General features: G+C 40.2%; 1 long non-coding RNA gene across 1 annotated transcript; it reads right to left on the reverse strand.

The window, feature by feature from the left end:
- Window positions 1-244: 244 nt before the first annotated feature.
- On the reverse strand, window positions 245-2,576 carry LOC144060820 (uncharacterized). Its single transcript, XR_013296019.1, has 3 exons — window positions 2,441-2,576; window positions 1,386-1,481; window positions 245-759 (listed from the first exon to the last, which is right to left on the reverse strand). It is a non-coding gene; the product is annotated as an uncharacterized LOC144060820 (long non-coding RNA).
- Between the last annotated feature and the right edge of the window lie 20,376 nt (window positions 2,577-22,952).

Genomic DNA, 22,952 nt, shown 5'->3' on the forward strand with positions numbered 1-22,952 from the left:
TAGTTTTTTTTAAGTTGCGTCATTCTTTTCATAACATAAGATTTTTTTCCCTTCCAAAACATATTGTATTTATATTTTTGCTCTTTGTCTAGTCATGTAGTATCTATTTTTCTCATATTTGACCTGCAATTACCACCTTGTATATTTGCATTTTTTCCTTCTTTTTTTTCTTCAATATTTTTTTTATTTTTGTGGTGCCTTTTTTGTTTCTTTGTGTTTCCGCAATTTTCCCCATCTTTGAACATTTATTGAATGGAATCAAATTTATTGTCATTGTACATGTCAAAAGCACAGAGCAATTTAAATAACAGTTACAATCCGTCCAAGAGACATAAAAAAAAAACAGATTGAGAAACCTGATGGTACATCAAAAAGGCACCCCTATTTTTCAGATGAAAAAGTAAAATATGCTCCGATAAGGGCGGGGCACAGCATGGGTTTGGAAGGAAACCTCAGGAAACAGCCACATGAATAGAAGACACAACAAACAACGACATGTACATGTGGAAGTCGGGTAGGGGGGTATCGGGCTGGGGGGTGCACCTCCACAGCATGCCTGCACTGCAACAGAGGTAGTGGTAGGTGACGAGAGGCATTGATTGTGTATTGCATTTTATCTAGGGAGTGTGCGTGAATCTGTGTCCTCGGTCCCGGGCAGCTCATCAAATCACAGGGTCTCATTGCCGTGGAAACGACCTCGAGAGATAGGGTGGCTCAAGCCTCTGGTCTGCATAAAAATCCAGGACATACAGCTTTTCCCTTAAAAAAAAATAATAGATGCTTTAGGTTGGACCTTAAGTCTCTCACTGGACCTCTCAATGGGCATCAATTAGTCGAATTTGTGGTCATCTCTTCATGGCAGGCTGTCAACTTCTCCATGTTGCGAAGGAACCTGCAGGAATCACATGCAGTCTGCGATTGAGCTCACTCGTCACTTGAGTCTGAGTGTTGACAACAAGACACAAGCTCTCTTTCATACCTGGCAGCCTTGAAAATTTCAATAGTGCTGCCAGCACCTTCTAAACTTTGCAAAAAAATCTGTTTCAGCCAATTTAAAGCACCAAAATACCTGTAATCAAAATTCAAATTATTTATGTGTCTTCATTCAACATTCTCGTCAGAAAGAATGGACAGTCGTAGACAAGCTAGACTTCCCCATTCCTGATCTTCACGTTGATTGATCACGTCAATTTCATTAAGAGTCCAGTTGATCAATTCCAGAATCTTTATTTTTGGAGGAAAATACAACGGGAGGCTCGTGATAGTTTTAGACAAAAAGACTACATGTGACAAAGCCAGCAAGCAAGAACAATAATGCTACGTTCAGACTGAACCGAATATATCGCGATTGCTTCACACTTTGACAATTAAACAAACAAACTCACCAGATAAGCCGACCTCCACACTTCTTCTTCCAAGTAATCTCCTTTTTGGCCCGGTCCCGGTACACGGAAATTGCCGTGTCGTACAGCTCCAGGTGCCTGCAAACCGCGACAATCAAGCTATCCTCCATTATTTATGCTACACGTTCTGCACACAACCGCTTACTGTGTTTTGGCTGCTGTCTGACGTATTTGGTGACATGGACGATCTCGACACTGATTGGCTGATGCGATGGCGCTAAAAGTTCAATTCAGCCAACACTGGCGAAATAGGCGAAGTAGCGAAATGCTTGCCGGAAACTACCCAAATGCGCCGCCCGGCACGCCATCGCGCCCCTCGCGCGAAGTTCATTGACTACAATGCAGTTGCGCCGCTGGAAACGCCTCCCCCACTGTTGGCCTGAATGTAGCATAAGGGATGAGAAGAAGCAGAGTAAAAAGTGTTTTCCTCCATCGAAAGCCAAGAAGGAAGTGTTTTTTAAGTTTGGGGGTTAAATTCTTTTTTTTAATCTTCTCCAGTGAATTTTAATGGTCAATTGGTGGATTTTCTCAATTTGCAGTTTTGCTCGGTCCCTATCCCCATCGGGGACAACTGTATATTGTTCTGTATGTATTTATTTTTAAGCACACACCGATAAAAGCAATGTAAAAACTACCTAGGTCTGGAACGGATTAATTACTTTCCAATTCATTCCAATAGGAAACTTTGCTTCAGTTTGCAAAATGAGTTTCAGAATGAACTAAATTCATGAACTGAGTTTTTGCTGGGTTTTTTTGTTTTTTTTTAAGGACAATTCCGGTAATTGAGGTGAATATGTTTTCTTCAAGTTTTCTCTGGTAGTTTAGCTACACACTTTTAAAAGTAATGAGAACATGACAAATGTCATGATGTGAAAACATCCAAATGGTCTTGAAGTGAAAGTGCAATTCAGACCTACTTGAGGTCTGTGTCTCCTCCCCTGAGGAAAAGTCAGCAATGACAAACACGCATGATATTCAACAGTCTGTCATGTACTCTCAGTGGATCACACACTCATGATAGCCACACATACACTCACATTTTCTTTTTCAACATTTGCACATTTCCTGTAAAGCTTCCCTGGCGTGCCACATGTCAAGATGATATGAAGACACCACCCCAAAATATGTCAGTGGGTAAAGAGGATGGCGTCCATCTCAGCCAAGGCCACTTTCATGTGATGGCTGTTCGGCTGTGTGATGTCATGTGATATGAAGGCGCCCCGTCTGTCACATGACATGAGCAGTCTGACAGAGGCTGTGATGGTGCTCAGGCGGCGAGCACATTGCACTTTTCCCTATGTGTGGCCAAATTCTATCTAACTTACTTCCTGCACGTGACTCCTGTGCCATTTGTACAGAAGAGTGACGTGGAAAAAAACGCAGGCAGTGTGAAAGGGGCCGCATGGTGACACAGGAAGAGTTTATGGAGTTGATTGATGGTAGAGAGGTGGGATAAAAACAGGCGGGAGAAGGAGATAATGAGGTGTTTTGATGTGACGTACTAGTTAGAGCGTTCAAACGCACGAGTCAGCTCGTGTGGGTCATCAACACACACACAAATACGCACACACACGTTCACTTAATAGAGGGCGCTGGCCTTGTCAGTCACATCTTCCTCTCCATTTTCTAGCTTGACCTGTTAAACTGCTGAGAAGCTCATAGATGTAGCAGCTCCAAACGTGAACTGTGTTGAGCCCAAGAGCTAATAATGACACAAATCCTCTTTTGTATCATTAGTTTTATATGCTTGAACTTCATTTGGGGGGTTAAAATTACATTTAAATATAAAAGCTTAATAGACACTTGTCCAAATCTATTTACAATGAGTCCGCCAAATACAAGTAAATCTTATGACATCCAATGCTACAGCTTACATTTAGTCAAAATGAGTATTTGGGCCACATAGGAAAGGATAAATGTGCGAGATTCAGTTTTTTCTTCTTCTTAATTTACAATGGGTAAAATATTCATATTAAATACAAATATAATAAAATTAAATATTAATTTTGCTAGAAATGTATTTGTTAATGTATATTAAGTCATTTATTTTAATTGCATTCCCATAAATTTTTTTCTCATAAAAATGTAAAGCAGCAATATATTTATATGTGAAGACTCTGATCTTGATCCTGATGATCAGCAATGATTTAACTAGGTAGAATAAACATCAATATGCAACAATTTATTTATGGAAATCTCTGCAAGTTTTTATGTTTTCATATGATCGTCCTATCATTGGTGAGCTATATTTAGAACAGGCTCGTGGACTATTGATGTGGTCCTTGGGGGCTACCTGCTCCCCCAGAGCACCATATTGATGTAAAGAATACAGAGTATTTTATAATATTATGACTTAATTCTCACAACATTAGCATTTCTCAGATTTTTGGGGTAAGAGTTAAGTGAAATATTTGAACTGTTACTTGTTTTCTTGTCTTGTGTTTTTAGCCACCGTGACACTGTCAGTCAAAAGTGACCATTACATTGCAATTAATGTCAAGAATATGCAGTCGCACCAAATCTTGTGGCCAGTTTTCTTTTACATGCACATGTACATGGCTAGTATTTACATGTGGAGTATGCAGCGATAACAAGGATTGTTGTGTGTGTGTGTGCGGAGTGACAAGAGACAGCGCATGGAAGCGTGTCTGTGGATGTGTTCACACTGATGGAGAGATCACAGGCAGATGTTGTCATTGCAGCGTCACACCACAAAGAGACTCAATAGAATGTTGATGCCACAACAATCGGCAGCCTTAAAACAAATGAGAGGAGCTGGCATGGAAGGTCTGGATTGTTTATCGACAATAGTGGACAGAGAATTTGAACGAATCTCAAACCTCAAAGGGGGGGGGGGGGCAGAGAATCACATATATTGCGCATACAAAGAAGAAAATTTATGATGGATTTTAAACACAGTGAAAGTTTGAAAAATGAATTCAAGGTTGGAAAAAATAAAAACAGATGCCCTACCTCAAATAGATGCTTCCTTTTGTCTCCTAATTAACACTAATTGACTGTAATTAGCTTTACAATGACCGATAGACTCATGTAAATAATTTTAGGGAAACATCGCAGCCAGATGTGGCATTTGTAAAGTTGAAGTTCACTGTGGACTTTAAAGTGAAGTGAATGTTTACTAAATTACCCCAAACTAATTTGAGACATGAAAACCTGTGCAAATGTCATTTAAAACAAAACTAATAAAACAGTACAATGCTAAATAATCAAACAGAGGGCTCACCTCAAATAAATGCCTCTGTCTTATCCTTCAGGAAATAAAAATAACAGTAGTTGGCTGTAATTAGTTGTAAAAACAACAAAACCTTCCCTACTTTTAGCTTGATAACAATTATTTTATGCTCACTGAGCTGAAGACTAGCTTTGAAGTTTTGAGCGAAAATTGCGGTCGGCTTTGAGTCAAACAATCTTTCTTTTTTTTTTCAAGCAAAGGCTAATGACGGAAGAGGATGCGGCACCGGGACACAGACGATCTGAGAAGGAATGACGAGAGGCCGGCTCGGATGAGTGCTGATGAAGGCAACTCGAAACAGATGATCACTCATACAACAGAAAGGTTGTTTCAAAGTAAAACAGGAAGTGATGATAAAGGGAAAAACACACACTTCATCGTTGCAAGTCTCTAAAAAATATCGCATGACGACTCTTATAGTTTCAAAGAAATAATAATGCTCAGTTTAAGTTTATGCTCTCAGAGAAGTATTAATTGAACAATGAGTTTGTTATTGTAGTTAGCAGAGGTAAGAGCCATTTCTAATATTTTTGCAGGAGAAGGCAGAAGTGGGAAAAGGAAGGAAGGAAGTAGGGCGGTAGAATATGAAAGCTTAAGGCAGTCGAGGGTCTTGGCATGGTAACAAAGGCACAACACATTGTCACCAAGGGGAGCACAGTTTGATGACATATGAAGTACTGGGAAGCAGCCGATTGAACAGAAGGGAAAAAGTCACAAAAACATAAAAGGCAGGAAATTTATGATGATGATGGTGATTATGATGATGATGATGATGATTATCATCATGATGATGATGATGATAGCAGTCTTTTCAAAAATAGGATAAGGATTAATAAAGTTATGAGTTTGAAACTCAGATTCTATAAAAAAAAAAAAAGAAAAGAAAAAAGGTTGCACCTATCATCTCAACCTGCACTGACTTTGTATTAAGATGGCCTAAAATTGTTTTGTTTTTGTTTTGGGCTGTTTTTAAATTGTCATAACTGTCTTAATAATTGTCACAGCAAAACAATATATGCATCACTGAAATTGTCGCATAAAAGACCAATCGAAAGATCTGATCATTCTGGTTTCATTCCTATACACTCTAAAAATGGATTGGCTAAAAACAAAAACTAGGTTGAGGTCATATTGACTTGACTAACCAATAAATTGGTCAAACATTACAATAAAATTGGTTACAATAGAAAGAAAGTCTAGATAGATTACTTGGAAATATATTTATTGTATCAATTTATTTTCTTCTAAATATATTCATTATTATTAAATTTGTATTATTATTGTTACATTTGTATCTGTTTTTAGGGTGTACCTAAATCAAGGCAGGTGGATTTTGCTCAAGACTTGTGAATGACATTGAAATCCATGAAAAATATATATATTTTTTTTTACTTTAAAATTTTTTTATTTTAAATATTCTGTGTAGTCGGCTGGTCGGAATGTGTGGACCGCTCCGCCTACACTTAAAATTTCCAGGACAACTTTTTTTTTTTTTTTAATCTGTATAAAATAGAGCAAATAAAAGCAATTCTAATAATACTGATCCACTGATCCAAAAATAAGGCTTCATTGGCGAATAGTACTCCTGAGACAGACATAAAAAAGAATGGCTAACCTTTGCCAAAGACACCTGGACAAACCACAATTCTTTTGCAAAAATGTTCTGTGGACGGATGAAACAAAAATAGAGCTTTTCGGCAATGCGCGCCAACTGTTTGTTTACAGACAACGCAATGAAGCTTCCAAGGAACAGAACACCCTCCTTACAGTTAAGCATGATGGAGGATCTATAATTCTGTGGGGCTGCTTTGCTACATCTGGTACTGGAGGCCTTAATCCTATCACAGGAATCATGAAACCAGAGAATTATCAAGACAATCTAGGGAGACATGTCCTACCAAGTGTTAGACAACCTTGTAAAGGTCATGGGTCTTCCAGCACGACAAAGACCCAAAGCACACATCCAAGCACGCAGGAATGGTTAAAAAGCAAAAAATACTGTTTTAAAATGGCCGGCAATGACTCCTTTTTTTTTTTTCCTTTTTTTTTCTGGAGAGCTCAGTATTGTTAATTCGGTAATTTTACAGATTTGACATGTCATCATCATTGCTCTGTCTTTTTTTTTTTTAATATATATTTTTTTAATTAATTTTTATTTGGTATGTGAGTGAGCAATGACTCCTGATCTCAATCCGAAATGTGCCATTGGGAAAAGAAACCTGCAAGCATTCAAGAGCTTGAAAAATTTGCAAAGGACGAGTGGGGGGAAATACCAGCGGAGAAGTGCAAGAAGCTTAGAGATGGCTACAAGAAACGTATGGAAGCTGCCATCACTGCCAAAGGGTGTGCAACCAAATATCAATGATGGGTGCCATTATTGCTGCACATGCAGTGTTTTCTATTTCTTCTTTGGAATTACATTATGTAAATTGAAAAATTTGTGGAATTACATTGGACATCCAATTAAAAGGTCTTGATGATATAAAATTGGTACATTTCCATTGATTTCTGAAAATATTGTCAAGAACATGCAAAAAATGAAGGGGTGACAATAACAGTGAGCAGGCAGTAAATCGTCGACTCACAGCACTCAATAAAAAAAAAAGGGGAGGAAAAAAATTTCTGTCTCTCTGTTCGATCCAAAAAGAAAGAAAGAAAGACTTTGCGACCGTGGCAGTTTAAACAGTCAACAAACATTTGATAATTTCTTGGAAATGTCATTTCTAATATTATTAGTAAGTGTGATGCATTGCAAATGTATCCAAACTTTCAGTGTAGTATGATGTCGCACCTTCGCGGGGCACTTGACTTACTAAAGCCTCTGAAGCGCCGAAGAGGTAAAATGCTCAAGTCAGTGGGAAAACACAAGCAAGGTCATATTTGACAGGTAAAGGCTACATTTCAGGTTTGCTCCACTCAGAGCGTGTAGTTGGCATGATAACTTTAAATCGTTAGGAGTTAAGTTTGAAACTTTAAATTTTCCCTCTTAAGTGAATGGGAGAACATAGATGCCTGTGAGACTTTTCTTATTCTTTTTACATCTTATTTGAAGTGATAATTTTTACACTTTTATGATTGTGATATTTTGAACTTGGAGCAGACAAACAATGAATGGTGTGTATTGTGTGCATGCATGTGTGTGCGTTATAAAGAGAGGGAGGTAGCAATGAGTTGGTGGAATAAATCAGACCCAGCCGATGTGTGTTTACCTTGCCAGGCCCCGCGGGACTCTGGGTAATTGAGCATGAGCAGATCAGCAATAGAAAAGCCATTTAACACACACACACAAGGTGCTGGCCTTTGAGGTAACAAAGCGTGAAGGGTTGCGCACGGCGGTAAGAGACGACATTAGGTGTCGTTAGAGTGGTTCAATCTCCACTGATGATACACGCGTGGCCTCATAAAACATTAATACAAACGTGCTCATTGAGCGGTTGAGCCAGCTCTGCTGATGCATAAATCAAGCGCCTCTTCATTCCGGCGTGCAGCCGCTGCTACCTGCTGCACAACATCAAAATGTTATTTAAGTCAGGCTAACTGCCAGCAGACATTGAAAGAGGGGAAACGGCACCATTTATCTCAACTGGTTCATTGATTTCATATCTCCATTCAGCGAACATTAAAAGCCACACTGGGGCCCTCGATCCATCCATCAATAGAAATCAGTACAGTATATCAAGGGTTATATTAGCAGCCACACGCTACCAAATTTCTACTATAAATCCTCAGTCATTCCAAATGAAGTTACAATGTACGTACGATTTTGTTTGACCTGATTTTCTATCAATATCGCACAAGATGTACATAAGTCCGAGGTCAACTCAGAGAGCATTAAAGAGATCACTTCATCTTTGGATGTTTATGGCTGTTTAAATCCAAAACTTTGGAGAAACAGTTTTGTTATTATTAGGGATGTGAATTGCCTAGTGCCTGGCGATTCGATTCGTATCACGATTCATAGGTCACGATTCGATTCGTTACCAATTACTCCCAATACGAATCTATAAATTGATTATTGCATTTTTTTAACTAAAATTTTGAAAGTACAAATCAGTAAACTTGTACATGTACACTGTAAGATTTGTATGAAAATGTATTTATTTATCTGAAAATTCAGGCTTAAAACTTAGCCACTGCATTTAACAAACAGGTTGCAGTCTGTTTCATGTTTGAACAGCACTAAAATAAAATATTAAGGCTTAATGTTCCATTTATATAACATTCTGTGTGAATCCGAACCCTAAATAAGACGTTTTGTTGAATATTTACATTAAAAAATTATGTTTAAAAATAGATCCGGCCACATATTGAATCGATTTGAGAATTGCGTGCTGTAATATCGCTATACTGTATATTGCCGAATCGAAACACCCCTAGTTATTATTATTAATAGTGGTTACTTTTACTTATATGGTGGTTATAGATTGTGATTTGTAGTATTAAAAAGTACTGTACAATACAGTAAATACAGTATTTGTAGAATAGAATAGCTCTCTCATTGTTAAATGTACAATAAAATTTGTAGGCACAAAAGAGTGAGCAAAGTCGAGCGCATTTCGCGTGTGCCAATCTCCTGCATGGGCTCAAGTGAGTCCTTCTGCCATATCGATCTCTCTCTACACTTTAAATAGATTAATATTCATGTGGAGAGCCACTTCAATTGGCTGAAAGTCGTTTGCATTCCCTCCCAAAACTGTGCAAGCACTCTCTTCTCTCTGTGCTGGTCAAGAAAAATACCAAAAGAAAGAAAACTCCACCCATGCACACAAACTAGACTTGAGCTAGGACTAAAAATAGGGCTTGAAAAAACTAGTAAAGTTTTTTTCACTCAGAAATTCAAAGTAAATTTTGAGATTTTGGAGTAAATTTCACCAGTTAAAAAAAAAAAAGCTAATCAAGGGTTGAGGAACAACTCCACGCCCTTCAGGTTATGAGACACCCACTGTACCACCTGAGCCGCTCCTGCTGACTGTCAGGCGGAATCCTTGTTCTGTACCAAGACCCGTTTTTGATCTCATTTTGGACACACCAGAAATGCAGTACAATGGCAAACAGCAAGAGTGGCATTGCGCAGGTGGTAGAGTGGCTGTCTCCGAAGCTGAAGGTCATGAGTTTGTTTCTCAACGCTTGAGTAACTTAAAAAAAGATAAAACTTGTCAAATGTACTCAAAATCACCCTGTAAAATGTACTTAGAATTTCTGAGTGAAAGACTTTACTAGGTTTTTTCAAGTAAATAGTACACTTTTATTAATATTTTTTTACAGTGTAGGTTCAAATCTGCCAGTGTGGAGTTTGCATGTTCAGATTCTCAAAATTAAAAACCAGTACGGTTGAATGCACAAAAAAATTTCACGAAATTTAATCGCTAGTCAATCTTCAATGTGGGGGGAGCGAAAGATGGAGTAAGGGCCGACAGGGAGTTGGTCATTGCTAATGCTAAATGCTAACTTATTTGACAGTTCAACAGCGCTAAAAAAGTCTATGCACTCGCCATTATCTATTTTTTTTGCTCTTTCCCGACAGCTATTGGAAGCTGGCTGTGCCGTTTACCTTGCGCTGGTCACACATTGTAACACTAGAAATATGCCGCAGGAAAGCTCAGCTAGTTTTGTCTGACCAGCAAGTGGCGATACTAAGACAACATTTTCCACGATTCTTAGATGTGAAAGTGAGAAGTACTTCTAGTTCCGGTCAATGCCGAGTCCCTCAACCAAAATCCACTGGGATTGACTGACGCCCACTTGTGAGGTGTGACTGATTTTATTTACAGCTGTCAAAATTAATTGATTAATCGACAAGTAATCAATTAGCAAATTCATTTTAAAGGGATGCTTGATTCATTGAGCCATTTTCAGCAATAAAAAGTTTGTATGTATTATTTTTTGTATACAATTAATGAGTTTGCAAATGTCTTATTTTGATTAAACACAGAAGATAATCAGTCGACTACAGAAATCAGTGAACAATTCCGTTGATATGCTGAAACCAGAGGTTTTGGATCATTTTTAAATAAATAAAAAAAATGGCTCCAAACGATTACTCAAATATTAGTGGGATACTTGACCAAATTGAGCCATTTTCAGCAGTAAAAAGTAAATTTTTTGTCTAGAATTAATTTGATAACTTCTACATGAAAAATAATGTAGAATTAATACCTTTAAAAACTACTTTTCCCGCTTGCTTTAGACCGAAGATGACATCACCTGTGCTGAGGAAGTAGATAACAACCAATCATGGCTCAGTTTGCTGACCAAACTCAGAAAACAGGTGAGCCATGATTAGTCGTTACCTACTTCCTTAGCACAGGTGATGTCATCTTCAGTCGACAGCAAGTGGAAACATGTGTTTTTAAAGGTATTAATTCTACATTATTTTTCATGTAGAAGTTATCAAATTAATTCTGGACAAAATATTAACTTTGCTTACTGCTGAAAATGGCTCAATTTGGTCAAGCATCCCACTAATATTTGAGTAATCGTTTGGAGCCTTTTTTTATTTATTAAAAAATGATCCAAAACCTCTGGTTTCAGCATATCAACGGAATTGTTCACTGATTTCTGTAGTCGACTGATTATCTTCTGTGTTTAATCAAAATAAGACATTTGCAAACATCTGTTTTTACTTCGGCAAAAAACAATGATCAAACCATGAATCCCCCTTTTTTTAATCACTATACCACACTTCACTTTTACTGTAGTTGAATGATGCCCCTATTTCAAACATACGGCAGAGCCGCTATAGTTATTAAGTGTGGCCTGTATTCTGAATGATAAATTGGCCAAATTGACCAATACAACAAAGTACAATGTCACCTCTATACCTTTGTTTATTCATATGTTGTGAAAGCTCAACGCGTGTAAACAACTTGAAGATGAAGCAAAACACGCTTTAACAATTTTTTGTATGTTGTAACGGCACCATTAAAACAGCGGTATGCTGTACAGTGTGTATGCGTGAAGTCGTGTGTGCGTGTGTGTGCATTCCCGCTCTTGTAATGGTGTCATGAAAATTCATGATGAGAGCATGTTAAGTGCATTAGTCAGTCTCCTGAGTTCCAGCACATGAATAAAACCAACAAGGCGAGCAGGAAGGAGAAAAAACATGGAAATTCATTTTGATGCCTAATTATTTTTGGACTTGACAGCCCAGCTTGTGTGTATGCATGTGTGTGTGCGTGCATATACGCTTTATGTGTGCAGGTCGTCCGTGTTGCTGAGTAGATGCACAGTGCAAAACGGGGGGCCCTTCATTATGGGCCATAATGAGTACATCCGCTCCCTCACACACACACACATCGGCTCGGGAACCTTTGTTGCATTGTTTTGTACCGACACCTTGTGCGACAAATCAACACGCGCTGTGCGACAAATCAATACAGTGCGTGGCTGGAGTAGCTTGGCTGCGGCGATCATGATGTCGCCACGCTTGCCTTCTTCCTCCTCTCGTTATGTTTTGACATGTACCAATCATTACCACGGCCCTAACACCGCCAGTGTGACAGTGCCACACGAACACACACACACACACTTACACACACCCAGAACAGTGAAGCAAATTATAATATTTGTGTCGAACATATCTGCTATTTGCTGAGCTGGCTGGCTGCTGTTTAACAATGTCTTGCATTTGACTTAGGATTCAAAATGGAGTCTCAACGCATGTGTGTGTCCATTTTCTGTAGCTTGTCCTCATTAGGGTCGCAGGTGAGCCGGAGCCTTATCCCGGCTGACTTGGAGAAGAGGCGAGGGACATCCTGGAATGGTCGCCAGCCAATCACAAGCATTTCCACTCACATTCACACCTCTGGACAATTTTCAGTGAATCTTACTTGTACATGATTGGAATGTGGGAGGAAGCCAGAGTACCTGGAGAAATTGTTCCAATGCAGATTCAAACCTTGATCTCCAGATTATGAGGCACACATTCGAACCCCTTGCACAATGTTCTGACCCTGATTTTAACCCCTTTGGACCCATAGATGAATGCAGTGGACATGACATATTTTTATTAGTATGAGTAATTTTTTTTAATATTAGTATTTTATTATTAGATGAGTGTGTAAATTCCTTGTTAACTGTAAAATACTGTTGGAGTCACGACCACACCAACCGAGACCAACACATTATCGAGACTAGAGAATATTGAGACCAAGACGAGACCAAGGATTTTGGGGTTCTAGACCGAGACGAGACTAAGACTTTTAGGGGTCCACACCGAGACGAGACCAAGACTTTTGGGGGTCAAGACCGAGACGAGACCAAGACTTTTGGGGTTCCGGACCGAGACGAGACCAAGACTTTTGGGGGTCCAGACCGAGACGAGGCCAAGACTTTTGGGGGTCCAGACCGAGACGAGAACAAGACTTTTGGGGTATAGACCGAAACAAGACCAAGACCTTTGGGGGTCCGGACCAAAACGAGACCAAGATTTATGGGGGTCCGGACCGAGACAAGACCAAGATTTATGGGGGTCCGGACCGAGACAAGACCAAGACTTTTGGGGGTCCAGACCGAGACGAGATCAAGACTTTTGGGGGTCCAGACCGAGATGAGATCAAGACTTTTGGGGGTCCGGACCGAGACGAGACCAAGACTTTTGGGGGTCCGGACCAAGACGAGACCAAGACTTTTGGGGGTCCGGACCGAGACGAGACCAAGACTTTTGGGGGACCACACCGAGACGATACCAAGACTTTTGGGGGTTCGGACCGAGACGAGACCAAGACATTTGGAGTTCCAGACCGAGACGAGACCTAAACTTTTGGGGTCAGCACTTCTGGTTCATGATTGGATCCTAGCTAACCAATCACAATCGGAAGTTGATTAGCATGATGTTCATGTTAATAATGTCACATTTAAGCTTGGTAAGTTTACAACATGTTACATCCATACTATCCTGGCATCCACATTCTTCTTCTTCTTCTGCGCTGTGAGCCTTAGCTTCCGGAGTTAGCCGGTTTAGCACCAATTTGTTATACAAGCCAAACCCCACTTTCCACTTGTCATAACTGTCAATTGGTGTTTTCCTAACTTTTACTTGGTAATCCACTCTGTCAAAGCTACAATCATGTTGATTTTTAACAATATCTGACACAAGATGGGAGACCGTTTAAGAAATTTGAAGTTGGTACGTGCCTGGTCAGACTGCGAAACATTGTGTTTCTAACCTTTATGTGCTAATCCACTCTGCCAAAGCAATCCCATTGATATTTGTTAAGGAAGCTGACTTCCAAAATCAAAAGGTACGTTTTCAACAGGCTCACCGATCTCCTTGCGGAGTTTTTATTCCAATATCGCACTGGAAGGTGATTATTTATTTATTTCAATCTGAGACTAATCAATGTTTTTATCTAACTATGTATCTTTTAAATTATGTAGCTATTCAGTGCAACAATTCCACTTAATCAATTCAAGAACCCAATTGATTTTGATTTTTATTCTATTTTTCGTGGCGACAATTGTTGTCGGTTTAGCGCACCTCTCGACTTGCTTTGCTCTAGCAAAAACTAACATTTTCCTGTTGACTGATTTCTCTTGTCTGATTGCTCCAGTGTGACTTTTACGGAACTTCCTCTTCTTCCCTCTCGGAGAAAACCGACGATACGCTTCCTCTCACTAATGTGCGTCTGACCAAAGATTTTCCTACCTTTGGATAATCACAAGCACCTGTGTGGGTGCATGCAAACGTAATAATACTAATCAACCCCATTGGTGGGGGAGGGGGTGGGGCCAAGAGTCCTTCCTGGCGACGCGCTTCACTGCAAAGGATGCGGCGGCGGCAGGCATGGGCCAAATCTCCCAGGATTAGCCGCAGGGACGAGAGCAAAGAAGCGCATCCGGACGGAATTTATTGGTTTATGATTGGCCTTATCCCCACCGTATTAGCCTCCTGATTGCTCCAGCAGACATTATTGGACGCTTCCGCTGGAACAGAAATGGGGAAAAAGGGGAAAATAGAGGCTAGTGAACAATTACGCTCACTGGCCTGTGTCGGGAATCTAAGGCTGAATCACTCACAATTGTCCAGTTTGCCCCCTTTTTTTTTTCTTTCTTTTTTTTTTAATAATGTCAGACATTATTTAAGTCAAAACAACCTGAGTCAACCCAAAACTATTCTTTACGATATGTTATATGCGCCTTCACCAGTCTAAACATGTCATTCTGCTTACTATTGCTTTTGTGGAGTTATGAATTTAAAGCGGCATAATGTACCTGTTTTTATCCATCTCACGGGGCGGCCATTTTGGCTCTTCCTGGTAAGTGAAAAAGGCATCACAGTTCCTCAGGGCTGGGGTGACATTTGCAAGCTGATTTCTAGATTCAGATTTCTACAATGATTCGGAAAGATTGTGCCATGCTGCTGTTATATACTCAACAAAAATATAGACACAGCACTTTTTTTTTTTCTCTAGATCTAAAGATCTAAAACTTCTTCCACACACACAATATCACCGGTTCTCTCAAATATTGTTCACAAACCAGTCTAAGGCCCCGTCCAGACGGAAGCTTCGTCCCTCAAACAAATCTCGTACACACAGAAGCATTTCAAGACTTGCGTGTGTCCAAAAGAAGACGCTGAGGACGGTTAACGGATGTAATGTTTATGCCAAGTCTAAAGTGGCGCTGGAGCGCAGCCACAGGGAGTTAACGGAAAGCGTAGAAGAAGAATCAGCGAAGAAGATGAACACTTTTTTTCTAACTTTATTGCAATTTACAAAACAAGCATGGCTTTGCATGTATCGAAACAACATGAAAAAGACGTGTGGACGGGGAATAAATCTGTGATAGTGAGCACTTCTCCTTTGTCGAGATAATCCATTCCACCTCACAGGTGTGCCATATCAAGATGCTGACTAGACACCATGATTAGTGCACAGGTGTGCCTTAGACTGGTTTTCTGAGTCTGAGACAAAACTGCACCTTTTAGAGTGGCCTTTTATTGTGAGCAGTCTAAGGCACACCTGTGCACTAATCATGGTGTCTCATCAGCATCTTGATATGGCACACCTGTGAGGTGGGATGGATTATCACAACAAAGGAGAACTGCTCACTATCACAGAACTAGACTGGTTTGTGAACAATATTTGAGAGAAATGGTGATATTGTGTATGTGGAAAAAGTTTTAGATCTTTGAGTTCATCTCATTATAAAATGGGAGCAAAAACAGAAGTGTTGTATTTATGTTTTCGTCGAGTATTATGAATGAAATCCAGTGACATCCACCACACGCGTCCACTGAGTGTCAAATTGGGCTGCCTGCACCTCGATCAATCACATTGCACCACCTGCGCTACCATTTAGACCTGCTTTTACCGAGTCTAAAATCTAACCGTCTACTTTATGTCACCAAATTGGAGATGTGCCCCGTTACAGGGTTAGGTTGTTACAAACACGTTAAACTACACTTGCACAAAAATGGAGATGCGGTCAGTTTTTATGCTGATTGCAATCGGCAGTACTATCTGTGAACAAATTGTCAGGTGTGTCGGGGGCGAGGCAGCTATGTGCTCCTGGCTATTATTTCTTATATTTTCATCAATTTGTCAAAGTATAAAAAAGTTTCAACCATTATTGCTTGGAATCCTATTGATGGGATGAGAGTTAAGTGGTGCATCCAGATGGAATGTATTGGTTTATCCCGACCACATTAACCTTGTGATTGCTTGAGAAGACATTATTGGATGCTTCCACTGGGGAGAAAAATGGTGAAAATGGAGGCTGGCGAACAATCACGTTCACCGGCCCGTGTAAGGCCGAGCGAGTAATAGGACTCAAATGGAGAGAGAGAAAGGACGAAGAGGAGGTGTGCTGCGCTTTGCTGGGGTTGTGCTGAACGGGTGGGAATGTGCCCGATCATCGATTAAAGTGCAATTGTGCAATTTCGTTCCTGTTCTTGCACAATGAGGAATGAGATTAAGCTCAATTTGGACCTGTTCAAGAGAGCTCCTCACCTTTGTGTTTAAAGGTGTATACACACACATACACGAACACGCACACGCACACAGTGTCAGCGCACCCCCGGGGGAAATCAGGCGTCTGGAGACAGGTCAGCCCTGGCCCATGTATATATTCATGGGCTTAATCTGGCATCATTCCTCCCTGCTGCCAGGGAGAGCACAAATGTATTTCATTTACACAATCTCCATTTGGCTCGCGCTCACCCAGCTCCAATACTTGGGGGAAAGTAGACCCGGAATGTTCGCATAAACACGCATGGATGTGAGGTTTTAAAAAACAGAAAAAGCAGTATTGCAGAACGGTGGCAGCTGCGCTCGTCAGTCCGAGCGTGAGGATGAGCGTTGCAGCCAGCAGATGCTGCGTGTGTATTAAACAGATGAATTATTAAAAGATGCTTGACACATGAAAAGTGGCTCCTCGGGCTATGAAGGAAAATGTTTATTCTTCTGCCACAAGACTTCTCCATAGCCAACACTTTAGGTGCACTTACTTTCAAAGTGATGGAGCTCCAACTAACAATGCATGTGACTTACAAGTTTAATTTGTTCCATAACCAAACTCATAACTCAAGTTTACGTGTACTGGATATCAAATCAATTTTCCCAATTGAAGTGAATTGAAATGCCATGAACCCCTTTAAGAACAAATCACTTTTTTGTTCCATGTTTTTAAGAAAGAGAAATAACATTTTACTGTATTGTATGTACAGTATATCAGGGGTGTCAAAATGAGTGCATTAATTTGGAGTTAATTTAAAGTTAATTTAACGGCACCAATTTTTTAATGCACAATTAATGCCTAATTAAAACCTTACTTAGCCTGTACTGGGGGAATTCCAGTCGCACCGAAGCATACATGTCCACGTCAGAATATAGCAGTAATAAATAATAATAATGCATATCTTTATGGCGACTGGGGCCAAGTTGTGTTGTACATTTTAAAAATGTGCAGAATTTCACTTCATATTAAAGATTAGATAGTTCTTAATATGAAAAGAAGAATGCACTGAGCTGTCACCAACATCTTACAAATGCAATTATGCCATCTAGTGGCAGAAAAATGAACTCAGCACAAATCAATATCACACTCATTTTTTACAGTACAGTACATCGTTTTAATTTTAAGTAATTTTTTATGAATTATTATGAAATCACTGTATCAATGACTAAAAGATGCAGCCATATTTATATTAGTTTAACTTTTTTTCCACTTTTATGTTAACAAGACTATGAAAACTTGGAAAAAAATATTTGATTTACTATTGATTTAATATTTTGATTTGATGTACATTTTATTGTACATTTAAAACAGATATAAAATTTGCGATTAATCGTGAGTTAACTATTGAAGTCATGTAATTAATTTTTTTTTTTTAGAAGGTTCTTAGTCAAGGTTTCTCCAAGTGTTTTCTTCGAGGTTAGGGTTACTTTGTATTTTGTTTTCCTAATTCCGCACCTCACGTAACAATTTGCCTTTGATGGGAGTGGTCTAGTAAGTGACGTCAGGAGTTAGAGTTTTCGTTTTTTGTTTGCATTTGGCCTATCATCCCATTCAATAAACAACAGAAAATGCATTGTGACTGCCCCCCATGCAAGTAGCTTTATTTCTCAGGGTTCAATGAAAGATAATCAGCGGGAGATTATGTAGTTTTACTTAGTGTCTAAAAATTATTATTTGTTCTATCTATCTTTTAGGGCTGTAACAATAACGGTAATATCGCGATATCCCAAAAACTACCACAAATTCGTCATTGTCATGTCACGATATTAAAAGTTGTACATCTATTAAAAAGGTCTGGTTGATTTATGCAGTTCTAGCACCCTCTGGTGGTAAGTTTATTAGTGCGGTTTAATTTTAACTATGCGTGTTTGAGCCACCTACATTTAAGGAAACGTAACACATTTGAGTTCCTCCGCAAATTGATTGGTTTACAATGTGTGCATGCATTAGCAAGTAAGTGCCTCAATATGAAGTGTTATTCGGGGTTTTAAGTCATTTATGTGTATTGTGGTTGATGTTACCTGTAATTATGAACTCAGCTAATTCTATAGATAAGACATTTAAAAGAAAATGACTGGCCAAGCCTATGTCGGTGTCTCTGTTGTTATGTACAAAAACACATTATATATTGTGAGGGTTTTTTTCCCCGATATGAGCTCTCTTTTTTTCTTTTTACAATATCGTGAGTATTTATAAAGGTTCGTGAGATTTTTTTATATCACAAACCTCCCCACAATATCGTGATAGTTGTCGTATCATGAGGTTCATTTTGTGATCTCGTTTCGTGACGTTTGGATATTGTTACATCCCTACTATCTATGCCAGTGACGTATAGTGAAAGGCAGGCCCAGATTTCACACAGAGCACTTTAATTAAAACAAGACCACCATTAGTTCAGTAATTTTGTTTGGTGTTTTACTTTGAGATTTTAAATGGGTGTCTTGGCTCAGTCAAAGTTGTGAAACCAGTTGAGCTTCTTTGGGCCTTCATGTATTAGCCCACTCTGCCTGGGCAAGAACCCTATTGATGTTGAACTACTTTGCCAAAAGCACAAAACAGCCAAGATAAAAGTTGTGTCATCATTTAAGAAGTTTAGCTAACAGTACAACTGCTTCCATAATGTCAGCAGACACCAGCGGAGAGCTTATTAAGGCCACTATTCATATGTTTTTGAGCACAATACATACATCATTAAAGTTTATAGAGCACAACGAAAAATGGTGACCATCATAATGGTTTAGGTGGGGGTGTCGCCATGACGATGAAAGCCTTTTTCCATGTAAACTTTAATGATTTATGCCATCCTTATGCGGTGGTTTCAACACAGCATCTGTTTGTCTTTCTTTTTGAGCCACATCGACTTTGCTCCAATTAAGGAAATTCCTCGCATCGTTTACGACCTTTGAATTTGTCCTCCCATCGCGGCATTGCTTGTTCCTCGTGGCGGTGTCGGCATCTGAGAGCAAGGTGCGCGGGTGATTAAGGAATTGTGTGGAAACCACCCGCGTGCTCTTAAACGCACCAATGCTAGTTTAGCATCCATCTTCCCCACACTTTGGAGTGTGATCAAGGACTCCTCAGTAACCTTCAGGAAGCTAGCCTGTCGCTTCATGATTAGAGGGTCAGTGAGTGAAATGGCTGCTCGACCCACGACTTGTCCCCGGTCGCTAACTTGATGACATCAGAGGCCAGCGGGGGGTCGCCGGGCCTTTTCCCGACCTCACCTTTTGCGGCGCAGATAATGAGGCGTCATCCCTTCTTTCACTTCCAGCTTCCCGCTCAATTGCAACTGGATCCCCCCACCCCACCACACCCTAATTGTCCTGCAGACCAGAGACACCCTACTGTTTCTGCTCCTGCAGCCCTCTAATGACTGGCACACAAGAAGAACACGGCCACGACTTGCACCTGCAAGTTGCCTCGGTCCTGTAGCTCAGATGTGCTCCGGAGGAGGCCACCTCCACTGTCTGTGATGTGAACCACCGGCCCCTGTGCTCGCTCATTTGTCAGCCAAACCATTCCCACGGGAGTGCTTTGTGTCAGTCTATTGTGTCCTTGTGTGATAGCCGCATGGGTCTACTCGGTGGAACACCAGCAAGGATTGGAGTGGAGTCATTTGTCAGCAGGCCATTGAGGAAAGACGACTTCTTTCCCGACCAAGTTAGAGATCTATTAAGCGATTCCATTCACTCCAAATGATTTTGTGCTAATCCACATCACTTTAAACGCAAACTGGACAATCCAAACGCAGAGAAGAGATCACCACTCAATTGAATTAAATTTTTCACAATTGCTTGTGTACAGCTCACTTCATATCAGTTGGGTCAATTACTGAATCAGTTAGTCGTGTAGATGTAGCTCGATTGTCTAATTATTAAATGAAGGCAAAAGACGTGATGCACTTTGTACACGGTGGCTTGATCAGCAGATGCTAAGTAAGCCAGCTTCAGGCAAGTTACCATACGCAAAACGTGGGGGAAATAATCCATTTCGTTCGTTTGTGGTGCTATGGTTTAATAGATATTACACAGTTGAATTTAATAACTGACCATAAAGGCTCTTTACGGCATAAATGACGGCGGCACCGGCGGCCAAATTAGCAGGTGCTAAGTGGCTAACGTACCTAAATAACACTGCCAAGACTTGCGTGAAACTGCTACTTCCAGTGGCGCAGATGGGAAAGTATTTTAATTCAGCTATCGTTGAGTAGCCTACATGTCAAACCTTATCTATCCAAGGAGAGAAAAGTTACAAACACTGACTAAATACAGTATTGTTCCTTCTACCATTCACATTGAGCAAACACATTATTTATTTATTTATTTTACAGTGAAGACTCATGGAAATCGGAATTTGGACCTCTAACTATTCCTAGCGCTTCCCAGCCATATAAATACACAACAAAACATGTAACTGTAATGTTTACATGAGAGGCAGATTGCATACGCTTGGCTTGTAAAATTTGTCTGCCTTGGGAACTTGGAGATCCAACTTGAGGAAGAAGGTTGATTGAAATCCTGATTCAGAGATAGGAGTTTCGACATTTGTGTAACTTCAACACGTCAGTTGTACCACAACTTACCCTGTTCATTGGCGCAGCTCCATATCCACTTAATTTCACCAACCTCGACCCTCCCCGCGGCGTCCCCAGTGGGCTGGGGCTCGTCCGGGGTTTCGATGGCTGCAGCAAGCCCGAATAGGTGCTCTGTTGCCGGTGCATGCCTCCCTTTAAATCTGGACGCCGTTGGAGCTCCAAGCGGAGTACCAGCAGCCGGCGACTGGCCCTGGATACGCGGACGGGCAAACGCTGTCAAAAACAACAGTGTTTTCGACTTCCCGATTCTTTGTTTTCATTTATTTTGTTAAATGTATGTAGACCATTCACCCCAAATTGGCGAAGTTGTTAGTTTATTGAAAAAAATAAAAATTCTACTTCTAATGGGGTGAAGCGTTGTTCATATGCCGCAGACGCTCTTCACTGCCCGCTATAGCTTGGGAGAATATTGACTGTGTAAGATGAAGGCAGCAAAACGTGTGCTCGCAGGCGCACACCGTCAAGCAAAAACCCTTCAAAAGTCGAGGGCTAGGGTTAAAAAACTGAGGTGAAAGCACTCACTGGTGTAAGAGAGGGGTATTCCGCATAGCAGCGTCGCCGAGTTGGAAAAAAAAAAAAAGCACTCCTGACACTTGGCAATGGTAATATCATCCAACCTGTCCACCTCGCGCATATATATCATGTCCTTTTCATCAAAGTGACTGTCAATGCTCAAAGGCGGAAAGTTGAGGGATAAACTTGTAGACCATCAACCCAGCGCCGCTACTTTACTGCCATGGGGTGCGTGTTCAGAGAAATAGTTATGTGACGTCTGGATCTTTTCTTCTATTTTTGCTCCTTTAAAAGGTAGTTAATGTCATATTTGTGTTTTAAGGCACATGAAACGTGACCTGTATAATCCATAGGGGGGAAAAAAATTCTGTTTCCAAAACCAATAATCGGAGTAGACCACACACTTTGAATAAAGCTATGCAGCCATCTGCATGCTTCATTTAGTCTGCTTGGACAAGTTACAATCCATGGTGCTAGTACATTAGCCAGCTTCAGGCATCTGCACAAGAGAGGGGGAAAAATAATTTTGTTTAAAAAACTCACAAAAGATAAACATATGCTTTATATAATATATTGCGGTCATCTGCTGCGTCAGTTCAGTCCAAGCTGTTGTCTATTCCAATGCAATTGTGAAATCTGTATCTAATGTTGTTGTTTGCTTGGTAACCAAAATGCTAATGCTACTCATGTGAAGTCTGGGTACTATCCGTGGCACTAGCAAGCTTAGCCAGCCACACTAACAAAGCAAGCTACATGCTTCTGGTTCTAATGTTTGTGCATATATCTAGTGTAAATCCAAGAGGAGACACAATTTGACACAATGGCTGGATGCCTTCGCGTCATTGGCAGACATGAGGACGCCATATTGTACCTTTACCAAGTGCCGTAAGAAGACAGCATTCTGTTATCTGTTCATTACATGTCTGTCGGGGTGTTTTTAAATGCTAAGTCGTTTTATTTTATTTTAGTTTAATTTAATAATATCATGCAGGTGTTTTCTTAATTTTTGGTATTAAGACTAATGGGATATTAGTGGCCTATTCACCATGCAATCATCGCAATAAGTTGATGCTCTCCTGCCTCATTCGCCATCCAAGGAGCAGTGAGGTTTTCAACTTGTAAGCGCTGTTGAAAGGTGACACTGTTCTGAGTCGCGACGACTTTGAACACTCAAATAATCTTGTTTCCTGAGGGGGAGCACCTTGACAAGACAACAGTTGTTTTTGTTGTT

This window comes from Vanacampus margaritifer, chromosome 11, assembly GCF_051991255.1.
Source record: "Vanacampus margaritifer isolate UIUO_Vmar chromosome 11, RoL_Vmar_1.0, whole genome shotgun sequence".
Lineage (NCBI taxonomy): Eukaryota > Metazoa > Chordata > Actinopteri > Syngnathiformes > Syngnathidae > Vanacampus > Vanacampus margaritifer.